Here is a 9,512-nt window from a genome sequence, read left to right as displayed (position 1 = left end):
CTTTAATAGTGTTAAGAATAGATTAGTTGCTTATTATTTAAGCTAATTAGGATTAAGTTAATTATTAGATAGGTTATTTAATCCTCAAGCAACCATGCACTTCATTGACTATCAAGGCAACTATGTAATAACTTGGTTGTTAAGTAACTTCAAGTTTACTCGACTCCCAAGCAACATGTCTACTTCCGCCCGGGTATAAATACCCCATTGCTATCATCAATAAATACTAATGAATCATCTTTCATTCATCTCTCTCGTTCTTTACTTTCTACTTCAAACACGTTATCATGCACTTTGCTCTCCGCATGAGTGATTTGGTCATAGAGAAAAGGGGATCAGCCTATCACAGGATGCCAACGGAAACAAGCGATGAACGACACCAACCTCCACACAAACAAATTTAACTCCGACGATCTTCAACATCGACCACTCGACACAACGCTGGCCTCAAGAAAAGATAAATGGAGTCTAACAGCGTGCTCCTTTTTCCGATTTAATTCCTGCACATAACAAGTCCTTTTTCATGAAGAATAGAGAAGGAGAAGATGTGAGGAGTGTGCATATAATAAAAGCCACTCCTTTGATAAGAGTGAAAGCAAAATCCTTGTGGCGCTCTTCTCGGATGTGATCAAGCATACCAATGTTTTGATATAATTGCTATAGGAAAAGGTGTCTTCTCTACTAATTTCAATCATGTACGCAACAAATACTATTGATTAAGTACCTTTGACCTTCGCCATAGCAGCGTGGAGGCCCCAACGCACAAGGCAAAACCATGGTTTTAGACCTCTGCGAGGCTCCTCGGCGGCCCCGGCCCTCTGCTTGGCGCTCGGACAAGAGGCGGTGCCCTCTGGCGCAATTCCTACGGTTTCTCCCTTGACCGGCGCTCAGCGCAACGCACCACCAGCCACGGCTCCCTCCGGCAACGGCGGCAAACGTCAAGGCATCATAGTGGTCATCGACCAAGATGGTCTCCTCCCTCCACCGGAGCATGGCGTGGATGTATCCCGTCAACGGCAGCCGAGGCATCACTGCACCCTGTGGCCGAGCACAACAACGCCACCACTGCCACTCCCACGGCAGCGGGCCCTCAGCCAACAACGCCCCACGGTAAACTGTAGTGGCTGATGCGGCAGGCCCTCCGGGTGGTGGTCGTGTCTAATCCCTAGCCACACGGCAGAAATTGGGGATTTCTTATCCCTTTGACCAATTTGTAATTGAACCCTCGAGTTATATGATAATCTCATATAAGTCTTTAAGTTCTATGTTCAGCCATCAGGTTAACAAAACTTTGCGGTCTAACCGTCAGTTCATACTAAATTGCATAAAAAATAATTATACACCATTTTCATGTATAATTTGTCCTTCGGACATTGTATATGTCTTTGCCGCAAACATTTCCTATGGCATACGTTATAGGAGAACAGCCATAATTTTTGCAAGTGATTTTTTTTCTTGCAAATCTAATTGTAATTCAAACATGAATTATGAAGTGTCATTCTCAATATGACCACCTGCATTTTTTTGTGAATCAGAAGGTATTGATGGCATCTACTGCATAATTTGTAGATCATCCATCATTACTATGAGGTCTACATTTTATCATTTAGATAAGATGACTACCTTCAATGTGCTCTTTCATATATTAATATTAATGTGGCTACCTAAAGATATCATAAGGTAATATTGGCATCTACTGCAAAATTTTGTAGACTATCCACCATTCCTACAAGGTCTACATCATGTCATTCTGATAGATGACTACCTTCAAAGTGATTTTCTTAAATATATCATAACATAAGGTAATAGAATTATGAACATCTACTGACAAAAGCCAGACTATGTTTTCTATTACTGCGAGATCTATATCATATTAGTGATTATCTCAAAGTGTTATCCTATATAAATTAAGGTTTACACATATGGCTATAAGGCATCAACCGTATTGAAATTTTCTCCTCCGAAGCATTTATTGTTGTTGTTCACTAAAATATTTTACTCTCATAGTAAATATTATTCTTGCACACTTTGCTTGAATATGCCATAGGAAACTACGGAAATATTTGCATATACATGTGATTACCTTCTATTACATTGGTAAAATGCATGGCAATGGAGCCTACGTCACTATTTCTAATTATAGTGCCATCCATCCATCAAGATGGATACCATAATCTATACCGAGTGTCTCAAACACTATTGCAAGATCCACATAACATTGTGGTTGTTATTTTCATAGTGACTAGGCAATGTTAAAATTACAAAGTATATGTTTTTGTCGTGACTCTAAAGTCACAGTTTTTCTCACGAATGAAGCCCAAAACACTAGCAATGATTTCATCGCATTCATTATATTGAAGGTTTACACCCCATGTTCACCAAGCATCACCATTGGCGGATTGTGCTCGACAAGATCATTTCATCCATATATTTTATTTTACTCCAAGAAGTAAATTAAATAATGCATGATCATTTCATGTAAAACATGGCTATTCTATTGATACACATATGCATTTTATATGTCACCAACTTCACTTGGTTCTCAAACTAAATACATAATTGATGAATATTTATTTATCCTGGAATATTCCCCTTAAGAGTAATATCCTCCCATGGACACATCACGGATGACCACCATTTAGTTTTCAAGACCTCAAGTCTTATCGCGGCTCATAATTCTATCACCTTAATCAACTTCAAGTTGAGATCTCATGGTCAAAAATCTTCATATGCAGATTTGGTTGAAAATCCCTTAATACACTATACATCCTCTTATGATGGTACTACCATTTTCCATGATGAAGTAACATGGAATTTCTTAAAATCATCACACTCATCTCACAGGTGCTATACCATCATTTGAAATCTTGTTGGTACTGAATACCAAGCCAGTGGCGACGAAATATAGCCATGAGGACTCCAAAGTAAAGTTTTCAAACGACAACCAAAGACAACTCTCAAGTTTGTCAAATGTGTGTTACACAAATATCATACATATGATTACCAAACCCTTAAACATATGGTCAAACCACACCAAAAAATTATTTAAAGGGTCCATAAATTAAATGGGGTAAATTTTGAGAACTTAAAAATAGCAATCAAAAATATTCTGGTAAATGATTGTTCTCGGGATCTTCATCACAAGGAGAACCAAAATCTAGTGCAACAAATGGAGGATGAACTCATTTGCACTCAATAATATGGGAGACCTCAGGTAATCTCCTCATTATCCCAACATATTATTAGCCTATACTTGTACTACTACATGTAGTAAAATGTCAAATATCATATCCCTCGGATAGAATATTTGATAAATTTGAATGTATGTTTCAATTCATACTCAATATTGTTGTGTATACAATGATTTTCTAAGTAGTAATAAATTAGATATTAGGCTTAATAGCCTTAGCCATCCTGGTTTTGGGATGATTAGAAAATTATTGACAATTCTATTGGTCACAACTTAACAAGTTGCAAAAATTTCCAAATCATCATATTTTATGTGCACCACATGTGCCATAGCGGAAATTAATTGAAGGTACTCTCACCTTACAGTTCTAAATGAGCCAACCATTCTTCGTTGAACACACTTAGAAAATATGTGGATTATTCAACTATTATGTGGCATTATATAGATACTTCATGGTACTCATGGAAACATTTATAAAATGATTTAAAGTGTGTCTCTTATCACACAAAACCATGAAGGATATAACTAAATTAATTGCTCAGATTCTCAAACTAAGAGCAAATTATCCTAAACAAGGGATAAATTAAATCCATTCGAATGGACAACTTCGTTGAACTCATTTCGCAAGCAATGCCATATTATATATAATACTTTATGTACATACCGAGAATGGTTTAGTTAAATATCTTATCAAAGATAGTGAAATTAATAACATGAGCAAACTTATAGAATTGTAAATTTACCAGCCTCTTGCTGGACAACTACGACCTTAGACACCGTAAGTATGATCTAAATCATACCAACTGCATATCATACTACTTACCCCTTGTAGTAATTACGTGGAAATCAACATAGTATTTTCTATCTGCGATAATTCGATTAGATACCGATATCACCACTCTAGCATGCATCAATGGGCCCTCACAGAAAATTAGGGATCTATGTGAAGAATAACAATTTATCCATCAATCAAAATTATTCACAGGTCGTATGTTGATTGCATCAGCAATAAGGACATTTCCGGCATTAGGGAGAGATTAGTACCACAAAGAATGCCGAGAAATAAATTAGACATGTTATTGACATTCAGTCCTTATATCCACGTACTCCAAGAATCTGAATAAGAAGTTTAGAATCACACATTTGCAACTCAATGCAAACCTGCCACATACATTTAATGATGACAAAGGTGTCACTTAATTTTATATTCTTGTAGTAAAGTGTCATAAAGAGTGGATGTACCTCATAAACCACTCTTGTCCCCAAATGAGAGCAATAAGGGGAGAAATCTGACCACACGAGATATATCTCGCATATGCTTCTGCGGAAACAGAGGAAATCAAATCCTCAACCAGTAAATGTAATTCAACATTATGTTGGAAGACACCTCACCGGATGCTCATCACCCAAAACCCGACATAAATGTGCACAACTGTTTTGGTGTCCGGACATCGAAACACCTTCACTCCATTGTTGTAGGAAATCACAAGGAGTTAAAAGGTATAGATATATTTCCACAAATTTCATCAATTCCACGAAAATCATATAAAATAAAGACTACATTCGTCGACATAGATTTCTTCTAAAATTGCTAAAACCTTTTGGGTCATGAACCAAAATCCATGGTAAAGCGCCTCTTGCACTCATATTGGTTCACATAAAAGGAAGCAAGTAATGAAGAATAGCACTCGCTCAGCAAAGAGTGGTATTTACCACATTAATACCTACTACTCATAAGTATCTCTCATAAGGAATACTAAAAACATCTCATTTAAACAAAGTCAATGAGGTGGTGAGAAATCGAGGCTTGTAGCAAAAGGGTTCATGCAGAGACCCGACATCAAATTATGATGTAACATACCCTCTTGGTATGAGTGGAATTAAGTTTTGATAATAAATATCATTGTCAGTACAAATAATATTATCCATGTAGTTAATGGATGCAGTGACTACATACTCATATGGGTCACTCGTTTTGGAAATTTATAACAAAGTCCCTGAAGGGCTTACAATTCCGAATCCAAAATAAATCGCAACATATTTGTGTACAATTTTAGAAGTCACTCTATGGCTTGAAATAGTCGGAAATCATATGGTACTACCGACTAAATGAGTTCCTTCTTCAAAGGATTACTCAAAGGATGATCATTTTTTATGTGTTAATAAAGGAATCCCAAAATTTGATTTCCTTACACCACCTCAGTGTATATCGATGATTTCATCATCAATGTCTCTACAAGACATAAACATACACAAAATCATCTCAGGACGAAAAATTTGGATTAAACCAAATTTAGCTTAAGTTTACAACTTGAGCATTCTCTCAAGAATACATATCAGTGTATATATATCCAAAACATATACGAGAAGTTCACAAGTGGAGAAAATGACGACTCCCACCTCCCACCTTCCGCACGGGCGACTCCATGGAGATCTGGATTTCTAGCCGCCATGCTCCTCTTTCGCTCGGTGTATCATCTCCAGTACACCGCCATGATCACGTACATACGTACTTTTCATGGCTTGCATGGGTGGTTCCACGTTCGATCTGGATTTCTCCCATGCTGCAACCTTCGCGGACAAGGTTTTCTACTCCTATGGCTTCTCAGTACACGTGATGCATGGCCGTCGACCTTTCACCATGCTCGTATCTTTTGGTCATCATGCTTTTCGCCTAACTGAAGATTCCATAGTTGCGGCGTTGGAGCCTGCTATTGGGGGTTGTGCCATTGATCTTATGGTGACGAAGATCTCGGACTCGGTTTTCTCTTTCCTGGTTTCTTGCAAGCAAGTTGGTTTTCATATCTTGGATTTCCGTTCTTACAAGTGCTCCAGTTTTAAATCTTTCTTTCATTTATGGGGTAATGGTGGCCCAAATTGGAACCGGGAATTTTCTCTATGGAAGAAATAGTGTGATGCTGAATGGGTTTTGGTCAGCCCTTCTAAGCGACGAGCTGCAGATGTTGATGCCGCTGCAGAAGATGGTGCTGCAGGAGAAGAGGCAGCTGATGATGACGTTGTCGACGCCCCTGCCGCACCTAATGGGGGCAATGCTGATGTGGAGGAGGATGCCGAAGACTTGGCACCTGAGGAGGACGGTGCTACCGAGGAGGAACCTGTGGACTTGAATCCGTTGGCGATTGTTCCCTACCAACAGCCCATGTTCCAATCTGATCAGCTGCTGATCGGAGCAGTTCGGGTGGCCTATGGTCCTCTGCTTCCGCCGGTGGTGTCTTGGGCACGCTCATTTCAAGCACTGATGGGAGTCTTCACTACCAAGGAGGTTCCTCGACACCTTGCCATACCCGCAGCCATGCCAATTATGCTTCCCAAGCGCTCCTGGTCTTCGGCTTTTGATGAAGAGAGCACTGAGCCTCGCATCGTCTACCTCGGCAACGCTCCTCCTCCTGAGGTAACAGCGTCGTCTGACAACGTTTCTACTCCATCAGGTGAACTGTTCTATGTTAAGACTCCCGCTGCCCCAAAGTGGGGGCCACGCAAGAAGGCCAAGCCAATCGTGGACTCCTCGCTTCGTCGTTGTACAAGGGGGTCCATCAAGAGGGATGGGTTCAAGCCGGTGCTGCAGGAGCTTCTGATGCACGTGCCCGAGAAGAGGAAACCACGAGCAAAGCCCCTGGACACCCCTGATGTTCAGGCAGCGTCGTCTTCATCTCACGAGGAGGCTCTCCCACCGGCAACTCCCCTACGGGTTATTCAAGCGGTGGGTCAAAGTCTTGGCATTGCGCCGGAGAAGCTGTCAGAGGATCGTCTTATGGAGAATCCTGATGTTCCCAAGCCTGCACCTTCTGATGATTGATCTATGTCTCATGTATCTATGTCCTAGTTACTGTCTGGTTTATTTTTCTACCGCTCGCTGTGTTTCGTGGTCGTCAGAACATTGGATGCGTGGGTTATTATGTAACTCCTCTTTTACTTCTCTTTATACTTGCTATGGATAGTTGATCTACGAGAAGTTGGCGTGTTCTTTGCTGGAATGTGCGTGGTTTAAACTCTGATTCATGACAACGGGCAGTTAGAAACAAAGTTGATGAAAGCATGGCTACAATGGTTTGCCTTCACGAGACCAAAATGCAACATATAGACTTTCAGACTGTTAGGAGGTTTTGCCCCCAAACAATTTGACCAATTTGCTTACATCCCCTCACGTGGTGCATCTGGTGGACTGATCACCCTGTGGAACTCATTTGTTTTAACTGGCTCTCTGGTTGAAACACACAATTTTGGCTTAATTGTGTCATTCATATCCAATCACACATTGGAGGCCTGGACTCTGGTGAATGTCTATGGCCCTTGTCAAGGCAAAGCTCGAGACGTTTTTGTCAGCTCGCTTTATAATCTTAATATTCCTGCCAATGCTGATTGGATGCTGCTTGGAGATTTCAATTTTATTCGATCCCCTTCCAATAGAAACCTCCCAGAGGCTGATGTTAATGACATGTTCATATTTAATGAGATCATTGGCCATCTGGGCCTTCTAGAATTGCCTCCCAAAGGTAGGTATTTCACTTGGTCCAACATGCAAGACTCTCCCCTCCTGGAGCAACTGGATTGGTTTTTCACTTCTGCTAACTGGATATCATCCTATCCCCTGACTCAAGTCATGCATTTTGCAAAGTCTGCATCTGACCATGTTTCGTGTGTGGTAACAGTCAACACTTCCATCCCTAAATGTAACCTTTTCAGGTTTGAAAATTATTGGGTGGAGATGGATGGTTTCCTGGAGTGTGTACAACAGTCTTGGCAGACTCCTTCTAGGAAAGGTCACATTTCTGCTATCATCATGGATAAGTTTAAGCAGCTGAGGAAGGCCCTGAAGAGCTGGAAAACTGGTATTTCCAAACTAAAAACACTTATTAATAGGTGTAACCAGGTTGCTTTGTCTGGATGACCTTGAAGAGCTCAGACCCCTTTTTAGACCTGAAGCTAATTTCAGGTTGATTGTTAAACTACATCTAGATCATCCGTGGCATTTGCAATTCTTGTACTGGAAAAAGAGAGCTACCATCAGATTCATCAAGGTGGGTGAGGAAAACACCAAAAAAAATTCATGCCATGGCTACTGAAAGATACAGAAGAAAATCCATATCATCTCTTAGGTTGGAAGATGGCTCTACTATCACTGATCATGAACAGATTTCTGGCTGCTTTTGGTCCTCCTTCAAAAACAGAATGTGTTCTTCTCAAGGAATCAACTTGGCATTTGATCTCCAATCTCTCATTCCAATAGTAGATGGGCTTGATGTGCTGACACTGCCCTTCACACATAAAGAAATGGATAGGACTGTCAAAGAAATGCCCATTGATAAGGCAGCTGGCCCAGATGGTTTCAATGGTCTCTTTTTCAAGAAATGCTGACATATCATTAGTTCTGATTTCTATCAGCTTGCAACAGACTTCCATGCAGGGATTGCCAGGTTGGAAAATATGAAGTCCTCCTACATCACTTTGATACCCAAAAAAAGATCCCCTGAACAAGTTGGTGATTTCAGGCCTTTCTCCTTGACTGGGATGGGTCTTAAATTCCTTTCCAAGATGACTGCAAACACACTGCAGTTACATATCAGGAAATGTATCCATAAAAATCAGTATGGTTTCATCAAGTCGAGAACCATACAGGATTGTGTTAGATGGAACCTAGAATATTTGCACCAATGTCATCAATCCAAACAACCAATTGTCATCCTCAAGCTTGATTTTGAAAAAGCTTTTGATTCTGTGGAGCATGAATTCATATTTCAGACCCTAAAGTACAAAGGCTTCAATTCTAAATGGATTTTATGGACACAGCAGCTGCTCAGTTCCGGTTCCTCCTCTGTGCTTCTTAATGGAGTCCCTGGTAAAAAAATATGTGCAGAAAAGGGGTCAGACAGGGAGATCCCATGTCCCCTCTACTTTTTGCCATTGCTGCTGATTTCCTCCGAACATTGGTCAATCAGTTGTTGCATGATGGCCTCATTCAGCTGCCAATACCATGTCATGATAAAGATTTCCCAATTGTTCAATATGCAGATGATACCCTTATCATTTTGCCTGCTGTTGAGTCTCACCTTCTAGAGTTCAAAAAAATTCTACTTCTTTTCTCCCAATCCACAGGTCTTCAAGTAAATTATCACAAGTGTGCTTTGCTGCCCATCAACATTGATCAGGGACAGCTTCAAAAGCTTGCTGACTCTATTGGTTGTAAGGTTGGATCCTTATCTTTCACCTATCTTGGTTTGCCTATGGGAACAACAAAGCCAAGAATTATTGATCTAATGCCCTTGGTTGACAATATGGAAAGGAGACTTTCTGCTAGCTCCTC

Source organism: Hordeum vulgare, chromosome 2H (genome assembly GCF_904849725.1).
Source record: "Hordeum vulgare subsp. vulgare chromosome 2H, MorexV3_pseudomolecules_assembly, whole genome shotgun sequence".
Lineage (NCBI taxonomy): Eukaryota > Viridiplantae > Streptophyta > Magnoliopsida > Poales > Poaceae > Hordeum > Hordeum vulgare.
The sequence above is the reverse complement of the archived record's forward strand: the minus strand, read 5'-3'. Positions refer to the sequence as shown.